The 23,529-nt window shown below is 48.5% G+C and overlaps 1 long non-coding RNA gene across 4 annotated transcripts; it reads right to left on the bottom strand.

Moving 5' to 3' along the window:
- Window positions 1-3,017: 3,017 nt before the first annotated feature.
- On the bottom strand, window positions 3,018-14,180 carry LOC109392654 (uncharacterized). 4 transcript variants are annotated; one of them, XR_002126103.1, is made up of 6 exons: window positions 11,316-14,180; window positions 10,558-10,658; window positions 9,167-9,245; window positions 6,289-6,477; window positions 5,113-6,190; window positions 3,018-3,911 (listed from the first exon to the last, which is right to left on the bottom strand). It is a non-coding gene; the product is annotated as an uncharacterized LOC109392654 (long non-coding RNA). The 4 variants fall into 4 exon arrangements; XR_002126102.1 differs by having other exon boundaries at window positions 5,113-5,311; window positions 6,064-6,477; window positions 11,316-14,161; XR_002126104.1 differs by having other exon boundaries at window positions 5,197-6,477.
- Between the last annotated feature and the right edge of the window lie 9,349 nt (window positions 14,181-23,529).

The raw sequence follows: 23,529 nt of genomic DNA, 5'->3' as shown, positions 1-23,529 counted from the left end.
ACAAAAGGTAGAGGTTGTCTTCTTTTAGAGGGATTTCTCCATTTATGAATATAAGGAGTATACAGAGAACTGCAAGAAAGAAAGGGAGGAGGACCAATGGGGACATGACTTTTTCTTCTGATTCCTGGCTCTAAACACCTACTCGGGCTCAGCAGCCCTTGACCATCTGTGGTCAGCGGAGTGGACAATGGAGTGTATGTGGAGCAGGGAGGAGGGCTGTCACTGAATTATGAGCTGAAAGAGGACAATGAAGCTGCTCCATTTTGGAGGGTTATTTCTTTAATTAGATATACTCTGAGTTAAGAGGCAATAGCCAGGAACCCAGGCCATCAACGCTTGGATCCTCATGGGAGATGGAGGTGTGAAGGGGCTACTCTCTCACTTCTGTCTATGGGACCTTCCAACCGGGTACTCTGGGCCTCCCTGTCTTGGCAAACCAGACCTTCTCTGGGCAACAGTTCCACCCTGCTATGTGAGGACTGACAATTTCACAAGTTTGTTGCAACCATGTTGCTAACCTTTTTTGATATCAGAGGGATTATTCATTATGAATTTGTACCAATTGGAGAAACGGTTAACCAAGTTTACTATTTGGAAGTGCTGAAAAGGCTGCGTGAAAAAGTTAGATGAAGACGACCTGAACTTTTCACCAATAATTCATGGCTCTTGCATCAGGCTGCCTGCATGCCCCCCGCTGCCCACACCAAGGACTCAGCAGATGAGTAACAGTGTGTGAGCTACAAAGGCACATGCCCCAATCTTCTGCAAGTAGAAAATAATACAGCTGCTGCTTCACTTCTGCCCTTCATATCTTGTGCAAACATGTCTGTCATTCTCACTCTAACCTGAAACATGCAGGGAAGGGAGTTCTGGGAATCAGTTCAGTCCAGCCGACTTGAATGGTTAAATAAGCTGCCGCAGCAATTGTATGAAATGCTAGTTGAGCCCCTTACAGTGAATTCACATTTTGGCAAGCCACAACGTTCACAAACTCAAATATTAAAAAAAAACAAAACGTATTTTTTATATAACTAAATGTTTCTTCTACTTTATGCCACATTGGAGCCCCATGAAGGCTCCTAGAAGACCTCAGCTGTACTGTGTATACTGAGATACTACTCATACACATTTAAGTGTTTAATTAAAGTGGAATGGAGCCAGCTGAGTGGCTCAGTTGGTTAAGANCCCAATGACTTCTTTCTTTACCTGAAGATAAGGAAATATTGAAAGGAAGACATTTTGATGACATTCAGGACATCAAGGGTAATACGACAACAGCTCTGATGGCCATTCCAGAAAAAGAGTTCCAAAGTTGCTTTGAAGAGTGGACTAGGCGCTGGCATAGGTGCATAACTTCCCAAGGGGAGTACTTTGAATGTGACCGTAGTGATATTCAGCAATGAGGTATGTAGCACTTTTTCTAGGAGGAGTTTGAAATTTAATTGTCTGACCTCATATATTTAAATATCTAACCATCAGTTTTGCTTATCATTATTTTAAAAGTTCATAGAGTTGAACTTCAATAATATTATTAGGAATTTAGCTATGTTTTGACACATACAAATAACTTTTTGCTTTATAATGTTCATATAACCTTTCTACATTGATAAGTGATACCTGCACTCCTGAACCAGGTAGGGGTGTTACAACACAGCGCAGGTTCAGAAAGGAGGAGAATCCTTAGATCACTGAGAATTTCCATCCAAACTCTCTACCACACTACCTCACATCAGGCTCTCCTCAGCCAAAATCTTATTTCATTCAGTCATTACCTGGGACCTATTACTTCCTCTTGGGCTGCTGAATCAGGGAGAGGCAGCCACAGAAAACAGGACACATATTAGCTCTGAACGCTGAAATGACTAATTTTTTGGCTGCTAAGCAAGTAAACAGACTTTACTCCTATGCATTTTTTCTTTTCTTTCCTTTCCTTTTTTCTTTTCTTTTCTCTGTTTTTTTTTTAAGATTTTATTGGGGAATTAGAGGAGGGGAACATTGTTGGGGAATTGAGGAAGGGGAACTGACAAGTTGCTGTCCTTTTGTTCTTCAGTCTAGTTGTGGAGGACGTCGCTTCACTGGCCCATGTTGGTATTATCATGTGCTCTTCCCAGATGAGGCAGTCGCTCGCCGGCCATTGAACAGCCACTCACGGTGGCTCACGGCAGCTCACAAAAGCCCATGCCCGCTGCTGGCTAGCCCCACTGCAGGCTAGCCCCACTGCAGGCTACGCCGTCGCCAGTGACTCACGGCAGCCCAGCTCCAGGTTGAGCTGTTGTTCACCATCTTAGCTGTAGAGGGCACAGCATCACTGGCTCTCATGTGGGATCCGAACCAGTGTCCTGCTGCTCAGAGCTGGCATCCCAAGCCAACTCCTAACCAACGCGCCACTCAGCCAGCCCTTTTCTTTTCTTTTATAAATGTTTGCCTTAGAAGGGGCACCCATCTCTAAAGGCACTGAACCTGTATGTGGAAAAGTGTGTGGGATGTGTTCATATCCGGTATAATTTTCTTCTCTGAGGATCGTGTCCACAGGATGCAGCCCTGCCTGCCTTGAGTTAATTAACTAGAGTACCTGATGGATAAATAGTCCCCAAATAGCGCTGCATAAACATCAACAGTTCTTTAATGTTCTTGACTACTGAAGCATTGCAAAATGAGGACTGACTGAGGGGAGGAAAAGAGCTAAGGGGAGAGATTATAAAGAAGAATAGGAACGCTGGAAATACAGGGACAGCTCCCAGGCAAACTGCTTTTCAGAGACACATCTAGTGCTGGTTTTAAACGGCTCAGCAGACTTTTGTTTCTGCCATACTATGCGATCCTGGTTGTATATTCTCTTTTGCTGGCCCTCAGTTTCCTTCTCTGTGAAGTGGATGGCTGTATTCGTTTTACCCCATTTCCCCTTTTCTCACATCCCTCTGTGGAGGCTCCCACTGGAACGTGTACTCAGAGATTTCTCAGTGGGCTTCAATGTCTCCCATTTGGGACAGGAGAGGGGTTAATCCCAGTGGCTTTTATTTGCCAGTGTGGCACTTTCAGAGATTCACAGAAGAGACAACCAAACACACAGAGAGAAAATCAAATGGGAACATGCATATATATTTGAAAACAAGTATTTAGACGTATACACATAACATTCTCTGCAACATCACTCGCACCCAGAGAATCATACAACTATATAAATACACGTGTAGGCAGCAGTGAACAGACAAGAAGATATGTAGGGTAACCACTTACACAGCCACGCCAGCAATCAAACAGGACCACACTCACTCTTGGATATTCTCAGTCATCATTTCCCACTGCAAGATATCAAGCCAGCCTTGACGTCTTCCATGCCCCAAGCCCTGATCTTCCCCAGAGGTCATGAGTGCCCATCATGGAATACGAGGATCCAAACACACATTTATGGTGGTGCTGTGCCAGGTGTGGGGAACATTGAGAACAAGACAGCCTCTCCCATGAGAGGCTCACATCTAGTAGAGGAAGAATATGTACAAACAGTCACAAATCCATGTAAGAAGTGCCATAACAGAAGTGAGTACAGGAAGCTGACTCCATCTCTGTCCTCCTGAGCTCTGGACACGAGGCAATTCTCCTCCTTCCTTCACAGGACAAAATGCAGTCCAGAGGTACCTTCTCAGCACAGGTGGGCTATAAGCCACGCAGTCTTCCACCCAGCTCTCTGTAGGACTGTTCTGCTTATATTTGTCCTCACGTCCTGCCACTTAAGTCAGCTTCTCCCTCTTGCTCCTCAGGTATGTCCGGGGGTAGAAGGTGAAGAAAACAGCGATGAGGTTGGGGGTGTACAGGACAGCCATGTTGAATCCACTGAAAAAGGAGCACTCAGCAAAGAGATGGTAGGAGACGTAAGCAGCGATGGCCACACCCTGACCCTGGAGGAAAGAAACCTGAGAAGAAAGAGATGGGAGAGGTGAGAAGCTGTCTTCATGCCCTGTCTTCGCTGCCTGTCTTCACCCTCTTGTTTTCACCCCTTTGTCTACCAGCAGGGGGCAGACCTCCTCTTCGGAAGTTCAGTCTTCCTCTTTGGAAAACAGTGAAGCCTGGTGAAGCCTGCTTCAGTTTTTTCCTAACACATTTTCCTAAAAATCTTCCTGACCCTTCTGGTTCTGACCCCCCATTTGCCCCAATCCAACTATGTCATGTTGACACTGATGATGAACTCAATCAATCCGTCCTAAGCCCCTTGAGGGACACCTCAGCTGTCACTACCATCTGGCGATAAGGCTCCCCAAACCATAAGGCACCCGGGCACCTGGAGGGTCATTTAGTGATCACAAGCTCACAGGATACGAGCACTATGAGGTCATCTAGCCTAGCGCCTTCATTTTACAGATGATGAGACTGAGGTCTGAAGTGTGGAAGTCGTTTGCTCCAGGTCTCACACCGTATCAGGGAGAGTTGGTTCTAGGACTTGAAATGGTTACTGAGACTCTTGCATGTTGGGCTACTGAGGAAGACTCAGGGGGGAGAAGGGCTAGTTCATGGTCATATGTCAAGTTACTGGTGCAGCAGGGAATAGAATCCAGGGCTCGGCCAAGACCCCTGGAGCCAACGGGGCCTTTTCACCAGCTGTAGGATGATAAGATGTCGCTTCCACCACAGGTAGGGCTGCATGGCAGGACTCAGACTAGCCAGTCGTTAGCACAGAGACATGCAGACATGGGCCAAAGAATTCAGCATCCTAACTACAGAGTGGGGTGGGAAGATCAAAGGAAATAAATAAGTGGAGCTGGGCCTAGCTGTGCTTTGGGTTTTCTCTTTCATGTTTCAATCCTCTGGACTGCAGGGAGCACCTCTGCACATCCTACAGAGAAAATCCTTGGGAAGGGTCTATCCCGAGGATGTCTGGCATGAGCCATCTGAGGTCATGATGCTGGGGTGGGATTAACAGGGTGCTAAATGAGGGTGCTTATACCCTCCTCTGCACCCGCTGGGCTGATGGCTATAAGGACCTCCCACAGCCTCCTTCCACACAACAGGGAGGGATGGCCAGGAAGCTCTGAGGAGCCACAGGGAGCAGAGGACTGATGTCATGACCACAGGAAAGGGTAATCTGAGAGCCAAACCGTGATATTACAGGATGCTCACCTCCCTAGCTGGAAACTCTGCCCAGCAGAGAGAAGCCTGCCTCACAAGGGCCTGGGTAGGGCTTCCCTCAGCTGTGTCATGTACCTTGACCACCTGGCACGTATTTGACTCCAGCCTACCAGTTGAAGAGCACGATGTCATGGTCACAGACATGCTGAAAGGTGATCTGCTCTGGTTTCTGTCGTAATGTAAAGCAGAACTGCAGAGGAAGAAAAGATGGTGTCAACTGTGGGGGCCTTGTTTCTCCAGACTCTTCTCCTGGGACCTCAACTACCAAGAAGGGAGTAGTTCTGTCTGTTTTACCAAAGGGGAGACTGAAACTCAAGGGAAATAACACTAGTCACACACCTTTATAGTACCTACTGTGTGCCAGCTACTTTGTATGCATAAAAAACCATATAAACACTTATAATAGTACTATGTGATTTATACTTACCTCCATTTTACAAATGGGAAAACTGAGACACAGGGAGGTTAAGTAACTTGCCCAAGGTTATACAACTAATAGTTGTCCAAGCTGGGATTTGAATACAATCTGGCTTGATACTATCTGCTTTCCTATCCCATCTAGGAGGGTGGGAGAACTCAGTTGTTGAACACCCATCCCAGGACCCAGGTGATCGTAAGATCAATTCTGGAAGGTTCTCTACTCCGACTCCATTTTGGTAAGGAATTGATAAGAAAGAGGCCCCTCCCTTTCCTCACTTCCCTCAAATCATGACCATGCCCCACCCCCACTCAATCCTGTGAACCTTCTGGATTCACAAGCAGGGTTTCTTCTCCTCATTAACACTAAAGGACTTTTTGCTGTCTGATGACCCTTGCCACATAATATCAATTTTTGAAAATCTGTTTCTCTTTCATTTTCATGGAACCTGGAACCTGGTTGCTAATGGGGCAAATTCCTACTTTTATGCAGCTGCGTGGGTGAAGAGTGGGGGCCCATCTCACCTGTGGCAGTGAGATGCTGCATCGGTGAGTGTTCTTCCTCCACCAGGTACTGGGACTAAGGCTTTGCTCTGACATCAGCCTCAGCCGCGGCTGCCGGGGCAAATCATGAGAACATCCCACCGGGAGGCTGGAGGGAAGTGTTCACACAGGACGCTGCGTATACACCACCCCAGACCCAGATGACAGAGGTAACTCGCACAAGCGCCTAAGCGACCAGGCCCTTACCCGGTCAAGCAAGTCAAAGGCCTTTGAGGAGCGTTACCGGCGCACGCTCGCCATCTGCTGGGAAGGACGAGGTTGTGCAGTCAGACCTCTGTCCCGGGCGCACAGCTCGCCCTGGCGTCAGCCCCAGTCCACTCCGTGTTCTGCGCCACCCACTGCTCCCACAGTGCCCACCTGTCTGCAGGAAGACGCCTGTTAACACAGGAAAGAGGGGAGAAGCTACTGGGAGTGATAACAGGACTCTTCAAACGTGTCCCAGGCTGCAGCTATGCAATCTAAGGATCATCTGAGATCTTGTTTGTTGAAAAGCAGATTCTTAATCAGTGCGCTGGGGGTGGGACATGAGCTTCTCCATGTTCAACAAACTCCCAGGCGGTGCTGATGCTGGTGGTCCGTGGACCAGACTTTAGCCCATTGTTCAACATCCCTGATTCAACATCCAAGTCACTACCTGGTAACTTGTCAAGCTTCAGTTAGATTTTTTTTTTTCCAGCAAGGAAAACTTTTGTTCTGCTTCCAGCTGAAACAGAGAACAGCTAAAAATAATGAAATAGCTACCTCTTAGACAGCACTCAGTGTGTGGCAAGCCCAGGGCTAAACACTTTCATACATTATCTAATTTAATCTTCTGTCAATTGTTTCTTTTTACAAAGTAGGTATTATTATCCCCATTTTATAGATAAGAACATTGAGGCCCATAAAAGGTAAGCAGGTGACCCATGGTCACACAGCAAGTAACTGGCAGAGCTGAGATTCAAGCTGAGGCCTCCTGAGCCTGTGCTGAGCCAATCAGTTCACTCCCACTGGCAGCCAGACCCTCATCCGAAGCTCACTAGGGCTGCAGTCCACTGACTGGCAAAAGTAGCTGGAGTTAGCCAGGGGTGAGGTGGCCACAAACTGGGAGGGAGGGAAAGGAAAAGACCAAGTCATGAAGCCTGCTCCCACTGCGGTCAGGGCCTGATGGGCTAATACCTCCTCGGTCATGTGCTGGAAACCACCATCCCTCCCAGCCTCACTGACACTTGATGAGTGAATGCTAATCAGACAAACTCCACAGAGTGGCCAGGTCAGAGGCTGGGACTTGCATACATCTTGCTGGTCTCCAACATTTTTTTTTTAATTGGGAAACTGCGTTTTTCTAGCATCCATCAGCTCCAAGTCAAGTAGTTGTTTCAATCTAGTTGTGGAGGGCGCAGCTCAGCGGCAAATTTGGGGATCGAACCGGCAACCTTAGTGTTGTGAGCACTGTGCTCTAACCAACTGAGCTAACCATCTGCCCCTCCAACATTTATAACGTGGACAAATCTAGACTGAGAACCCACACTGGGCACCCGATATGTGTGAGACTAAGTTAGGAGGCGACACAGAGCTGGACACACGTCAGCCCTGCCCCCAGGGAGTGCAGAGCCTCACTGAGGATGTAGGAACAACCCTCACCTGTAAGGTTGGGGCCAGATGAGGAAACAGGCGGTGTTCTGGAAGTGGGCATCAGACTGGAGAATGAGGCAGCCCTGGGCACACAGAGGGAGGGAGACGAAGCCTCACGCCAGGAGAAGAGCGCTTGGGGCCTGGGCCTCCCCCAGCTCACTGGGGGCTAGCGAGGGGGCAGTGGGGCTGGAATGGGGGCTCTTATTAGGAGAGGAGTAGCCACAGAAGCAGAGAGACAGGAGAATCAGTTGCCAAGGGGTCGTGAAGGCTGTTGTAAGGAGCTTGAACTTTGTCATTTATTTACTCACTTGACAATGAGTAAATTGTACTGAGTACTTCATACTAGGCCTGGTCTGAGCACCGAGCCTCAATAAAACAAATAGACAAAAATCCCTACCTGGAGGGACTCTACATTCAGGTCGTATGGGCAAAGGGAGCTACGCGGGACCTGGCCGTGGCAGGTTTTCAGAGGATTGTGGTGGCAGCAGAGTGATTTGTCACCACAATTGAACGACAAGTTTTTTAAGGCATGTCTTGTGTCTCACAAGTTATTTGCATCTTCCACATGGTACCAGACACTATGCTGGGCCTGTCTTTAAAAAGATAAGTAAAACATGGCCCTGCCTTTGAAGCACTTGCCGTTTGGAGCGGAGACAGCCAAATACGGAAATGAGACAGAGGGATGAGAGGGGGGCTGATTTGTAGTGTTTGCCAATTCCTATGGTGTAAATACTCCCTCCGTGGCTGATTTCAATCTACTGAGGGGGCGTTACTGAAGTTGTGAGATGGAGTTGGTAGATGCACACAACCAGTTACTTGCCAGCTGGTGGAGTCGGTCCCCACCCACCATGGAGAGTAGAGGTGAAAACCCAAGGAAGGAAACAAACAACCCGGCCTTGGAAAGTCAGGGAAGTTTCATAACAGGTGCCAATGGCCTGAGTCCACAGGATGTGCATGAATTTGTCAGAGTACCTGGGGAGAACAGAATTTCTAGCAGAAAAACAGTCATGTGCCAAGGCCCACTGCTGGGGAAGCTCGGCTGTGAGGCAAGTGAGCAGGGCTGCTGGGGGGGAGGAGGGAGGCGAGGCTGGAAAGGAAAGCTGAGGCCAGAAAGGGCCGTGGAAGGCCTCATATGCCCGCTCATTGCAGGAGAGAGTCTCGCCTTAGGCCCTGCTGGCCTGGAAGCCACCAGGCAGAGGCTCGCAGACAGAGGCCCATCCATTTGGTGTTTTGGGAGGATGGGTATGTCAGCAGTGCAGAGGGTGGACTGAAGGATGAGATCTAATGAAAGAAGGGCAACCAATCCACGAGGGAGAGGAGGTAAAAGAGGTGTAGTGTCAGCATCTGCTACTTCGGGCTGGACCCCTTACCTCCTCTCCACTAGCGCCGGCGCAGAAGGAGACGGAGGTGGGGGTGGAGCTCAGGGGGCCTGGCCACCTGCTAACTTACTTACCCCTCTGTGCCTCCTGACAGCGCTGTCATGAGGATGAGATGCGCAGGTCCTCATACCACGCCGAGAACACCATGCTTCACTGTAATGAGCACACCACAATGTCAGCAGGTATGATCTCTTCCTCAGAAAGCTTTCCCAGCACCCCAAGCCTGGGCCCAGAGCCCGGGTCTCTGCCTCTCTTGCCCTTCCCTGGAGCATACTTTCTGTCACCCTGCTCTCACTGAATTACAATCGCCTGTTTCCACATCCATCTCCCCTCTTAGATGTGAGCTCCTGGAGGGCAGGGTGCCTCATCCAGCCGTGATTCTGAGGGTCCTGGCACAGCCTGGCACAAAGCACATACCACGTGCACACTTGCCGAATGATGACTTGCTGAGAGCAAGGCATCTGGAAGGAGCACCAGCTTTGGGGCAGAGGCTAACAGAGCCCAGGTAGAAACAGGAGGCGGCGGGGGTTTCATTTAGATGGGAGAGGGCTGTGAATTCCGATCTTACTTGTCACCGACATGTACTTTTCCACTTAAGGGAAAGGAAAGTGGGAGCTGGTAAGTGAAGTATAAGTCAGATGGAGAAAGACACATACCATATGATCTCACTTAGATGTGGAATCTAAAGAATAGAATAAATGAGCAAACTAATCAGAAACAGTCTCAGAGATATAGAGAAAAAACTGAGGGTTGCTAGTTGGGAGGGGGATGGGGATGAGGAGAAGGGGAGGGGATTAGACAGCATAAATCGGTAACCACAAGATTGCCACAGGGATACAAAAGACAGTTCGGGGAATATAATAATGTTGTAAAGATTTTGTAGGGTGTCAGATGGGCACATGTCTTATTAGGGAGACCACTTCATGGACAGTGTAGATGTCTGACCACTGCAGTGTACGGCTGAAGCTGAATAATATTGAATGTCAACTATAATTTTATATATATATATATATATATATATATATATATATATATATANTATATATATATATATATATATATATATATATATATATATATATATGGTCACGGGATATGGAGTAGAGCATAGGGAATACAGTCAATGGAATTGTAACAGCTATATACGATGTCAGAGGGGTAGTAGATTGAGGGACGGAGATTATCACTTTGAGAGGGTTGTAAATGTCTAACCATTACATTGTTTTGTACACCTGAAACTGATTTAAAAAAAATAAAATAAAATAAAATGGGAGCTGGTAAGAGGGAATGGTGTCTCCACAGGGAAGACAGCAGAGCCAAAGAGGGAACAGAACCCCCACTCCTGCATGTGTCCCCATCAAGACTTTTCAGCTTTCTGCATAGGAAGGTCATGGTTTTATTTATCTCTTGAGCACCCCAAAAAGGAAGAGACCCTAGAACTCTGCAGGGCCCCCACCCGCCTTACCTCATAGAAGATGTACCCTGAGAGAACCACCAGGCCCAGGTTGTAGGTGGCGAGGGGTCCTTCCAGCCTCAGAGGCTCCAACTGGGACATGATGTGAGGGCCTGCCACCACCAGGAGAAGACAGAAGACAAAGAGGAGGATGACAAGAAGTGACGAGTGGATCAGGAACCACCTGCCCCCAGCCCTCCCTTCGGCCAGCTCCTAGCCTGTGTGTCAGCATCACCTGTGCCTCAGGAAGTCTGACACTAGGCTGAATAAACAAATGAGAGCTCACGTCAGATGACACCATCTCCTACCTCCATTTTCTAAGGCCCTGGAGTGTTTATTCCAGAGCTTTTCCTGGGCACTGGCCCTCGTGGGCACCTATAAATCTTATCCAACTCTCCCTTACTCTCCCCATCCCTCCTAACATGGCCAGCTGATGTCACCAGTACCCCCCTCCACCCCATTCCATGACCACCAGCTTCCTGGCCTCCCTACTGTCCCTGCCTTGGACATTGGATGACCACCCGCTGTACGCCTTTGGGGAGACTTTATTGGCCATAACTTTGCTCCAATCCTCACATCCTTTGTTGCTCCATTTGGGATCACCAACCTCTGCAGTATCCCCCAGATTGCAAGGCCCAAGTGACATGGCTATTGTGCAGCAACAAGGGGGAGGGGCAAAGAGTGACAGAACTCTCAGATTTCTCTCTTCTCTGGCTTCCCTGCCTCTCACTGAGTCCCGCCACACCCAGGCCCTCCACGGCTGAACTTACCCATGATGTGCTCCTCCGGTCAGCGACTGATGCTGCTCTGGCCGCTCAGGTGTGAGGCTGGTGGTGGGTCCTAGTAATAGGTCATCTGGGCTCCATGGTGTAGGGTATGACCCATGCATGGGTCACCCTCTAGGAGCTGTCTACTCCTGTGTTCTGATCTGTGCTGTAGATGATCCCAGGCCCTGCACACGCACTCACACACACTCACACATACACACTGGGGACCAGGAACTGAGGCTGAAGTCCAGGCTCTGCTGGGCGCCCAGCCATTCTCACAGCCCCAGGGAGAAAGAGAACTAGAGGTAGGCTTGGTGGGTGGAGGACACTTGGAGGACAAAAGATGATGGCAGTGGCTCTGGAGAGAGTGGGGAGAGAGTCAGGATGCTCAGTACCCATGGGGAGGCAGGCTGCCCCGCCCCTTAGCGTACCCTTGACCTGTTTGCCACCCACTCTTCATTCTTGGCAAAGGCGACCCTCTCAGAGAATTAGGTATACATGGGACACCACACACCTGATGTCTCCTCTGGGGCAGGCCACTTCCTTTTGTCTCAGGTTCAAGTCTTCTTCCTCCCTCCTCTCAGTCCTTCTTTCTCACATGGTTAATGATTAAGCTTATCTCTTTTTGAAGCCGCTGCATCCTCACATTTCCTCTAGCCCTCTGTTCACTAACAGGCTAAAGGAGCATTGGGGGAATCGAACTACCATCTGACTCTATCAGCCCGTGCCTAACAAACTGGCTGTTTGCCCAATAACCTCTCTTAGGCAGATCCTTTTCCTCTTTATGAGATACGGAGGAAAGAACCAACTTTAGAAGCCAGGTCGCTGAATGAAGGGCCAGGCAGCCCATGTGCGAAGTCTCACTCCCCAGGGGTTCCAGGGCAGCTCTCAGAGTGAAGCTCTTTAGAGCAGTGTCTCAGTCTCTGCTCTGACAGGCAGTGGGTTATCTGTGCTCATGGCCAAGAGGTTTCCGAAGAGGCTTGAAGAAGTAGGAAATGTGGAATCCTCCCCACCATGAGGAATGTGGTTTAGAATGCGCTGGCCACACCTGCCTGCTTCCATGCCTGTACGTTGGCACGAGCTGCTGTGGACCCTCAAAGAACCCCTGCCCTTCTCGCCATCTGGGAAAGTTTCCTAGCTGGGTTTCCTAGCTTCCTACATAGGGCATAAGTCATTTCCTATAGAATTAAGTCTAAAGGATTCTGGGACTTCAAGTTTGCTCTTACTCTAGCCAGACCCTCCCACCCACAGCCCAATGTGCTACTTCGGCCACTGCCGTCATTTTGGTGTCGCTGTCCTCCCTGGCACAGCTACTCCCAACTCCACGTCTGTGACTGGCCACACTTCCTTCTCTACCCTCCAGCTTCCTCTGCCACAGAGTCTCCCACCTACCCTTCCCTCCCTGACAACAGGCTCAGTCTGTACCTCAGAGGTTAGCTTGTGAGTTCGGACATCCAGAGTAGATGGCAAACTACTATGGGAAATGACCCCACACTCCATTTTACAGGCTCATGGAAACCCTCGGTGACATCAGGGAGATGTAAACACGGGGTGTAGGGGTTGTGGTCATTACTCTGCTGGCAGCTCTCACCTGTGTCTTCATAATACCAACCCCTTCCATATGGAGAACCTCATGCTTGTTAGAGGAGAACCTTGGAAAATCCCCTATAAAGGACCTGAGACCTCAAGACACCCATTACCCTTGGGAAGCAGGTGGGGTCAAGAGAAAGGGACTGTGAATTTTAGGCAAGACACACCAGTCTAGTGCCCTTTCTCTGAGTTTGGCATATACCTGCTGTGAGGAAGGAGTTCACTTATCACCTTGGAGGCTCCGTCCACCTTGGGTTTATATATATTAATACATCACTAGATCATGGCAATTAGGTCAAGGCTTATCTTTCAGTGTCTCACAACTGTACAATAAGATGGTGACTGGATGTCACTATAGATGCCTTCTGCCCCAAGCAAAACAATAAAAGGCCTAAAAAATCTCACCCCATCCTCAGTTACCCACCATGTTCACAGAGGCCCGTCTGCCCTCAGTGGGAGAGCTAAGCGACTTCTGGGGCTGTTAGGTGAGACAGGATGTGACCTGAGGCTGGCAATCCTATGTATAGAACATAGCATTGTACACTTATGTACCTATAACATAACAACAGCTAAATTAAGTCATTACTACATAGCCAAAACTGTTCTAAACACCAGATATCAGCTGACATGATTCTCACAACCACATGAGGTAGGTACTGCTGACACTGCCTGTCACTAATGAAACTGAGACAGAGAAGTTAAGTAACTTTTCCAGCATCACACAGCTCCTAAGTAGCAGGGCCAGGATTCAAACCCATGCAGTCTGGCTCCAGAGCCCATATGCTTACTGCCCCTTTAGTCTCTTGGTGCATCATGATTTGTTTTATTGGCGTAAAAAAGAATCAAAGTGTGGCCTTGCCCAACAAAAAGAGGAAGCTCCAATTTATGACTCAAATATACATTTTCTTATTGGTTCTCATAGTAATTTTGTGGAAGTAGCAATAAAAGGCAACCTTCCTTCCTTCCTTCTTTCCTTCCTTCCTTCCTTTCTTCCTTCCTTCCATCTTTCCCTCATTTCCTCTTTCCTTTTCAATGTCCATCCATTCACCTAGACCAGGCTAGGGGTTTTCAGATCCTTGGGATTCATAGCAGAGGTGTCTCAGCAATCTGTGTGGGGGGGAGGAGGCCCTGGGAAAACGGCCAGGTCACTACTCCATCTGAACCAAAGAAGCTCCCCTTTGCCTCCTTTCCCTCTCTCCCTCTCTCTCTCTCTCTCTCTCTCTCTCTCTCTCTCACACACACACACACACACACACACACACACACACAAGATTTTATTGGAATAGAAGAATCCCAAAAACATTAAACATGAATGAAGCTGAATAATACTGAATATCTACTATAATTATATATATATATATATATATATATATATATGTCACAGGATATGGAGTACAGCATAGGGAATAGAGTCAATGGAATTGTAACAGCTACATATGATGTCAGAGGGGTACTAGACTGGGGGCGGCTATCACTTTGTGAGGGGTGTAAATGTCTATTACATTTTTGTACACCTGAAGCTAACAAAAAAAGAATAAAGATGATATTGAGACTACAAAAAAAATTTAAATAAATAAATACTCTCCCCCCACTCCCCCCGTGTCCAAAAAAAAAAAGAAAAAGAAAAAATGGCTGCACTAGATGATGGGAATTTTACCCTTGGCTCAACCTGGACAATTTGGGTTGCCATATTTTGTCTCTTGCTTGTGCTGATGGTCCTGCCGGCCCATCTTTCCCCCATCTTCCATGAGGGACGCCCCCAGAAGCCCCCTTACAGACCTTTTCTTTCTCCACTGCAGGGAAGCTATCAGAGACACCCACCTCTGCTTCCACATGCGCACCCCCCTCACAGGGCCCAGGGGAATTCCTTTCTCACCATCAACAGTGGGAAGGGCTGCACATCTCAGGGCTCAGTCCGTAGCTTCGCTAGCAGCAATGAGAGCTGGTCTCAGCTTTGACTTTATATGTTCTTCACATATTATGTTCCTGTCACATAATTTAGTTTATCCTTGTTTCATTATCATTGTTGAAGCTGCTACCCAATTTTTAAAGTGGCACGCAGGAGGCTGTCAAAATAACTACATGTACAAGCATCTCTTACACTGTTACATATCACTGTGGAATAAGTGGCCCGTGTACACCCCCATCACCCACACAGCCTCCAGAACCTTGTTCTCTGGCCAACAGTGGGGTGAGAACTTGGTTCTGCTGATTTCACGAGAGCCCCTCAACTATGCATAAGACTAGTCTTCTTAAAACTGAGGCACATTTCTCAACACAACTCTAGGCAGCTAGTTCCAAACCTGAGGACCTCATTCTGGAATAGAATATTCCTGAAGACAAGAGGAGGAGAAAATGTGTGTGTGTGTGTGTGTGTGTGTGTGTGTGTCTGTGTGTGTGTGTGTCTGTGTGTGTAAGTGCTTGTATGTGGGTGTGTGTACATATGCCCACATGTGTGAATTGAACACGATGTCCTCCGAGTAACTGTCCATATTTCCGTGTACATTTGCCCTCATCAGCCCTATTTGCCCCACCCACACCCATTTCTGTCTGCTTTTTCTTTTTCTGTTCTCCCTCCATTCCTTGAAAAGCTGTAAGCATGAATAATTGAGGAAGACAGGACCAGACAAAATGGAGGCACATCACTGGGCAGCCACCACAGGGAAGAGAGACAGAGGGAGCAGAGCAAAAACCTGACATTATAGGGAAAGGCGAGACGAGAGGAGGATGGACGGAAGCTGTGCAGCGGGTGTCATGGGGAGGGGTGGTTTGGGATGCCGCAGAAGACAGATTCCTCTGCTGCCAGTCAGCCGACCTTCTCCCTGGACCTAAGTAAAGCTGACATATCACCATGGTCCTTCAGTGTGTCCCTTCCCTACACGCCAGAGAGGAAGCAGCCCTGGGCTTTGCAGGTCAAACTTGGCGCATGGAGCTGAGGTCTGGCCTCGCTTCCTGCTCTTGACGCATCATGGAGGCGGGGTGTGTGTGTGTGCAGGGGCCAGGCTGCACCCCTCTGGCCTCAGGCAGCCTTCCCTGCCCTGTTCCAGCTGACCTGAAAGAGCTCCTTGTGAGAATCGCTCACAGAGCCTTGGCAGGGCCTTCCCGCCAGCCTCCCGGATGCAGGAATGGGTCTTTGCACACTGCGTGCCATTACTAACAAGGGTAACCAAATCATTCATTTCATTAACAACAGGGTTTTGGCAGATAATTGTGCAAGAGGCAATGAACAGTTATGCCCATTCCAGGAAGGAGTGTGGTGGACTGATTTTCAATGGAGCTTCCAGAAGAAATATGAGACAAGGTTGACACCACCACTGGGCTCTCACCCCCAGAATGAGTTGCTCTTTTAAGCCTGTGGCTTTATGGCTTTATAGTCAGAGCTGGAGACAGAGAGAGTTCAGGTTGGCTTCTTGCACAAGATTCCCTAGGGACCTGTGACTTTTTTCTTTTCTTTGGTAGAATGAAGCTCCAAATTCCACCAGCTCTCATTTTCTGCCTCACTGCACACCTGGTGTTCACGGGCCCACCACAGTAATCTTTCCAAAATGCTCATTTTGTCATGTTAGCCATCGGATCTGGAAATGGCACAAGTTACTTACTGTCTATAGGTTTCAAGCTCAGCTCAGATTAGTACTAAAATCCTCCCCAAGTGCATCAACTGATAAATAAGTAATTAAATATGCTAAAATATCCTTACAATGCAATACAATATCAGCCATAAAAATGAAGCACTGATTTAGCCTACAACATGGATGAACCCTGGAAACATTATGCCAAGTGAAAGAAGACAGTCACAAAAATTTGTGTGATTCCATATATACGAAATTTCCTGAATAGGCCTTTCTAGAGAGACAGAAAGTAGATTAGTGGTTGTCAGGGCCTGGGGCACAGAGGGAAAAAGATTGGGAGTAACTGCTAATGGGCACACGGTTTCTTTGGAGTGGTGAAAATGTTCTGGAATTAGATAGTGGTGAAGCTCACACGACTCTGAATATGCCAAAACTACTGAACTTTAAAAGGGTAAATTTAATAGTATATGAATTCAAAAATTAAAAAATCTTCCCGGAACGCACAGCATGGGGTAGGAACACTGGCTTCCCTGGCACAGCCCTGGGAACAGAACCAGACAGACTCCATGGATGTTTGTGTCATGTTCCCATCAAAGGGTTCTTGGGCACCCTGTCCACAAAACCAGTGCTCGGTGTGAATTAGGATCACAAAGAAAGCACTCATTCTTTCTAACATTTCTCCTAAGGGCTGAATAATCGAATTAGCTCCAAGCTCTGAAGAACTCTCGTCCCTCTGGACGGTCCTAATTCGCAAAGGAAGGTTCTGGGGCATTGCCGGGTGTTGCAATGCAGAGAGGCGGGCCTTCCCCCAGGAGCACAACCTGAAACATGTCCAATGAGATATTGGTTTATCTATTCCCAGAACTCCTGCCCTCGCTTTCAACTCCTGTCATCCTACGTGATTAAGCATTTGTCCAGAAGGAAGATTTTTCTCAGGCACATTTTCCTATGTCCAACATTGTCAATTTTATATTTTAACTTATTTACAAATAATATAACTGTTATTTGAGTATTTCCGTAATTGCTATTATTGTTACTATTTTCATGGAATGTCAGATAGATGAAAAAAGAAACACATACTGTGAGGATGTTAGGAATTGTTGCTCTGAGCTATGAGGAGGAGACATTTACAAAGGACTAAAACCTGCTTTGGTGACTCTTGTGAATAGGAACATGGAGCTATGTGTGTAGTTTTAGATATATTTGCTAAATAACTGGTTGTATTCCTTTGCAGCCACTCCTTCGGTGCCTCTGGTTCTGTTTCTCCATCGGGAGAATGGGGGGAAACACCCACTGGCCTAGCATCCTGAAGGGAGATGTTCCCTTATTCCATTTCTGACTTTTCACTATTGAGAAATAGTTCTGACTGTTACTCTCTTCTCCTCCCTCTTTATTTTACTCACTCTTTCTTTATTTTACTGTTTACTACACTGAACTGGAAAAGGAAGGAAAGCCACCAATCACGTCAGGTTAGTATTTCTGAGTCTTCCTCAAGACCAAGCAAGGGAAGGGAGGAGTTCAATCTCATGAAGTAAAGTTGGGGGTTGTCTGTGGATTTCGGTCCCTTAAGTGGAACAGGATGTAGGGCACTTGTCTGGATGACGAGACCCCTGGTTTCTGGCCCCAGCTTTGCCTCAATTACCCAATGGTCTTGCGAAGATCATTTGTCTGGGTCTCAGTGTCTTTTCTTGTGAAAGGAAATGGCTAGACTAGGTGATCTGGTTTAGGTCTCCAGAGTTTCATGACTCCCATCCTGTGCCATTTCATCATAGTGACGTTGTTTGTATTAACCAACCAAGAAGTGGCTATCAGGAGTCACTGTCAAGGGTAAAACAAGCCACTGGGTGCCAGTGAGGGCACTCCAGCACATGGCCCATGGAGCCAGCACCTCGCTAACCCTGTCATGTGCTATAGGCGACTCTGGGGGAGGTGAGCTCTCGCGTCTACACCGAGCTCCTCTCTTTGAGTAAATCAGTTCCCAGTTGCTTTGGTATGTTTGCCATGACACAGAGGCTGAAGAGGGCAGGATGACGGGGCATGGGTACCAAAGCTGGTGGATGTGGCCTGGGGCTGCCGGAGCTTGGTCAGGCTGGCAGAGGTGAAGTCAGTGAACCAAAATTCACAAGGGCCTGTGTTAGGGATGCAGGGAGGAATAATGTCACGGGATCCTCGTGAGCAGGGGCTGTGTCTGCATCTTCTTGCTTCGGCTCATCCCAGGGCTGGGTTGTGAAGTCAGGGTGTGCCCTTTGGCACTGCTGCTGGGAGTAGGAAAGCCTGGGGTGTGCAGTCAGAAAAGCACCCTGGTCACATTTGTTACACACACCCCCTACATGCCAGCGATTCTGCACCTGTGCATAGAGTCCCAGGAAATGCTCACAGGTCTGCTGAGGGGGTCCCTAGCAGTGACAGTTGCAGGGTGGGAGCCAAGGCGATCCAGGGGTTTGCCACCGGGGGAATGGCCAGGTCAAATGGCAGAGGCAAAAATGGCGCTGGGTGAGTGCACACCATGAAACAACAAACTAGTAAAACGTGGAGTGACATGGATGGACCTCAAAACTGCAGTACTAATGAGAACAATAAAAAGCAAAATTAGATTTATAATATAACACTGTTTATGTAAATGAAACATGTATGCATACAAAGGAAGTGATACATAGCTTGGAAGAATGCACACAAGTGAAAGGACATACAGTAAGCACATAAAAATGTTTGCCTGTGGGGTGGGGCATGGGAAGGGGAGCCAAAAAGAATAAGTAAGTAAATAAATACATACATAAACAAGTGAAACAAAGGCAGTTTAATGACCAGAGGACTACAATTAACCCAAACCTCTGAACCAGAGATAAAAACAGAAAATAAAACTAAGACTTGACAGCTAGAAATTATTTTTTGGAGCTTGTGTCTAGAGCCCAGTGACCTTAAAATTTGATGTGCTCACCATCACAAAACCCTAGTCCCATTATATCTTATACCTACAATGCCACCATTCTCTCACTGATGACAAATAGAAAAGGAGAAAGAAACAAGAAATTGTATGGTGTGCCTTTTGTGTGCAGAAAGCTTGTCTGCTGGAATGGCTTCCACTCAGGGAAATGCAATAGTGACCTATTGAAGGAGTATCACTCCACAAGCTGGTGGAGAGGGGAGTTTGGCCAGCTCTTAAGACCTCTACTCAAGAACAAGAAAGATTCTGCAGATCGCACCTTATTATTCCCTGTCACACCAAATTATGGAGCATTACAATTTCCCAGTTAAAAGTCATTCTAGAGTAGGACAGCAGCAGCACATGCACCCTAATTCCCAGATCTATCGGGGACACAGCCACACGGCTTTAGGGAGGGCTCCTCACATTCACTCTGGGACTGGCTGCTGGAGGCTGTCACATTGGTGGTCCCTAATGGACATGCCTCTCAGAATTCACATCACTGTGTGGTTCCCTCCCACCCTGACTCTGGGCTTGGCAACGTGACTTCCTGTGGCAAATGCAGTGCAATCAGTTTTGACAAGGACTTGCTCATTGGTGCTTAGGAGCTCCTGGAGCCCTGAGCCACCATAGAAGAGGTCCAGGCACCCTGCTGGAGATACCATGTAGAGAGATGTCTGGTCACCCCTCCATCCCCCACCCTCCCTGGTGCGTCCAGCCATCCCAGCAGAGGTGCCAGAATGTGCACGAAGAAGCCACATTGAACATTCCAGCCCCTGAAGAAATTATGTAAAACAGAAAAGCTACCCAGCTGAGCCCAGGAAGCCTACAGATATCATGAGAAATATAAGACATTGTTGTTTTAAGCCACTAAGTTTTGGGGTGGTTTGTTAGGCAACAGTAGGTAACTGAGACACAGGCACACAGTGAAGCTCAATACATTGCATCAAATTAATTTTTAGGAGTTTATTTCCTTCTTTTAATGATAAAGCAAAATGAGTCTTGGATCCCTTATTCCAAATGCCCCATAAAAGTCACTTTGGTGCACGTGGTCGCAGGTCAGGTGGGCATCACTGTGCCCACATTACCACGGGAGAGCCTGAGGGACCATGACCACATGCTCCGGTCCATCACTGGTTCACGAGCCCCTGGCCCACTGCTGGAGGGTAAGAGGCCAAGCTGAGGCTTTCAACAGTGAACTCAAGGTCACAGGGCTCTAGTAAGTAGAGGAACCGGGATTCGGACCTAGTTCAATCAACAGTCTGCTCTGCGCTTCTATTATATTCTGTCATTTAATTGCTGCGACCATTTCAAAAAAAGAACAGATATGAGAGATTCTGGCATGAATCAAGTTTCCTCGTTGGTCTGCTGATTTCGTGACTCTGAGGCAAGGGGGGTGAGGGGTTGAGAGGGCATCTGCCTGTGTCCAACTGACATCACACTCGCTAGAATGAAAACTCCAGGAGTGGGCATACTTGCCTGTCTTCTGCTGTGTCCCTGCTGCCTAGAACCGCCCCCCACCCAAAAAACAAACAAACAAACAAACAAAACCCACACACATGCAGATACTCAATAGATACTTGTTGAATGAATGAACTAATGAATGGGTGAGTGAAACCTCAAATCTAGGGCCTGGAGCGTGTCCAGGGGGTGACCTCCGCGTGTTGGCCTAGTTTAGGTTGGTGCTTCCTGGTGCTACTGTCTCCAGGTGACCACACACACCATCACCACGGTAACTCAGGGCTGGCAGTCGGCTTCGCAGGCTCGCTTAGCAAAGGGCTGCCCATGCTTTTCCCTCTCTAGCCACTAGAGGGCAGCTGGAACCTGTGGATTCAGTCAATGCAGCTCCGCTTTGCACCCAGGCTCCAAAGGCACCTTGGACCTCCCAGCTGAACAGAACGCTGAATGCCTCTGCCAAGACACGTCTAACTCAGAGAGCACTTCAGAGGTACCAAGTGGAGAAAGGCATAAAACGCAAGTCCTGTGGCCTCACCCTGGGTGTGAGGGGTGAAACTGGAGTCAGCCTCCTTTCCTCTGCTGCTTCTGCAGTGGGGATCCCCAAACAAAAGGCTCTGAGTCCCTCTACATTCTGAGCCCAGGCAATGTCACCTTTTGGAGAGACAGGCTGGGAGTCCACTTCCTGCACCCCCACCCCAAAGTAAAGAAGGCAAATGTCCCAAACTGGAAAACTGCTGACGAGCAGAAGCAGGCCTGAAGAGCTGAGAGGAGGAAGATCTCAGTGTGGGCCCACAGGCGTGTTTGGGGTAAAGGCCGACCAGGGTCAGGCTGTCCTGGTGTAAATATACCTCATCTCTGTTGATCCTCAAGGCACTTTGGACAGGTGGGTGTTATTATTACAAGTGTGCAGATGAGGAGACTGAGGGTCAGAGTGGTTGGCTTGCCCAAACTCACTTGGCTGGTCTGTGACCTAGCTGGGATTCACACAGAGGGTGGCCTGGCCTCAAAGTTTCTGCCATTTTCCCTACAGGAGGAGACCAGGGCTTCAGAGAAAGGGCAGAGTCTGGCAGCGTGGAGAAGGGAGTGGATTCCAGGGTAGATAGATGAATACTTGCAAAGAATTTTCCTGACTATAAGACATTTCTCATCTCATTTAATCCTCACAGGAAGTTTTAACGGCTTAATCCCCGTTGTAGAGATGAGGGGGGAGGCCGAGCAAGGTGAGTTCCTGCCCAGTGCTCACCACGCACAGGCCCTCTGCCTCTGGCCAGTCTGAGCAGAGCCAGGAGCTACTGGCTTTCATTACCCGAGGCTGAGAAGTGAGGGCCGCACTTCCGATCGGTCTCCTGATTCCTGGAGGATGACCCAGGTGCGGTACTTTTGGTGGCCTCTGTTTCCTCACCTATAAAGTGGGAGGCAGTGACCTCCACTATCCTTGACCCAGCTCTCTGAGAGAGACAAATTAGCCTGCTTCACTCTGAGCCTGAGGTGAAAAGTTTGGGGACAGAAAGAAAACAAGGTTGCAGGCCTAAAACATATTATGTAAACTCTGCTTCTCCTTATCCATGGTTTTTGTAAAGACGAACATAAGTTTTTATGGGACAAATTCCAGGCCTTTCTCTTTTTTCTTTCCTCCTCAGCCCCTCACTCACTTCGATTCGAGGCGTCAAGAGCTAATGGGCTGGGCAGAGGGCCCATGCCAGGCATGCTGGGGGGCAGCAAAAGGGTGCGCATACCCTTTGGCCTGAGCAGCTCGGCGGCTGATGGAAGAGCAGCGCATGCACAGAATGCAGGTGCCCGGGTCATAATAAGGCTAGTGTCCAGCACGTTTCTTCCACTTGGTAGCTCTGAGGTGACCTGCATGTTAGGGTGAGGTTCTGAAAGGTGAAGTCTCCATGCCTATAAGGCCATGGGTTCTTTGGAAGAGAGGACAACAGGGCCCCCAGACCCACAGAATTCTCACTCCTCTGTCACTGCCTCTAGCACTGGCTGCCAGGTTCGGGGTTCTAAGAGACACGGTGGAGATGGGGTTCCAAGTCCCTGCATCGCTCTCCCTACTACGGGCTCACCATCCCAGCCAGAGTGCAGCAGACCCCGAGAAGACAGCACTCCATTTTCCTTATCTGCAGCGTTTGCTCTGAACGCACTTCAAGCCAACAATTGTGCCCCCTTCTGCTGCTGCAATCGCAGGGAACATTTTGCAGGCAGATGCTCCTTTTTCCAAGGCTCTGGAAGCGCAATGTTCTCTTGCACACACCTGAGCAGGGCACAGCCTTATTCCCCCTGATTAACTGGGGCAGAGGAGGAAGGGGAGGAGGCAGCACCCGTGTGTTCCACAATACGCCTTTGATCAGATGGGCAGGAGCACACAAGCACCACACCTCCCGGCCCTGCATCTCATTCCTGAGCCATGAGAAACAGAGGCCTGCTGCGGTGTGCACATTGCATTTGAAGGGTGGAGGAAGTGCCTGGCACGTCGGAGGTGCTTGTAAGTGTCCGGATGAAGGAACTGGAGGCATGCTGGCTCAGATTTGACAAGGCACAACTAGAAATGCAGACCCTTGCTGCTCGGGAGCGTGGTGATGCTGTGACCCTCCTCGTGCCTCTTCAAGGGGAGCCAGAGGACTCTGCCACTGAGAAGCCAGGTGGCAGCATCCCCTGCTGAGGGGGAGAGAGG

This window comes from Hipposideros armiger, unplaced genomic scaffold, assembly GCF_001890085.2.
Source record: "Hipposideros armiger isolate ML-2016 unplaced genomic scaffold, ASM189008v1 scaffold_342, whole genome shotgun sequence".
Lineage (NCBI taxonomy): Eukaryota > Metazoa > Chordata > Mammalia > Chiroptera > Hipposideridae > Hipposideros > Hipposideros armiger.
This window is presented reverse-complemented; position numbering and strand designations above follow the sequence as displayed.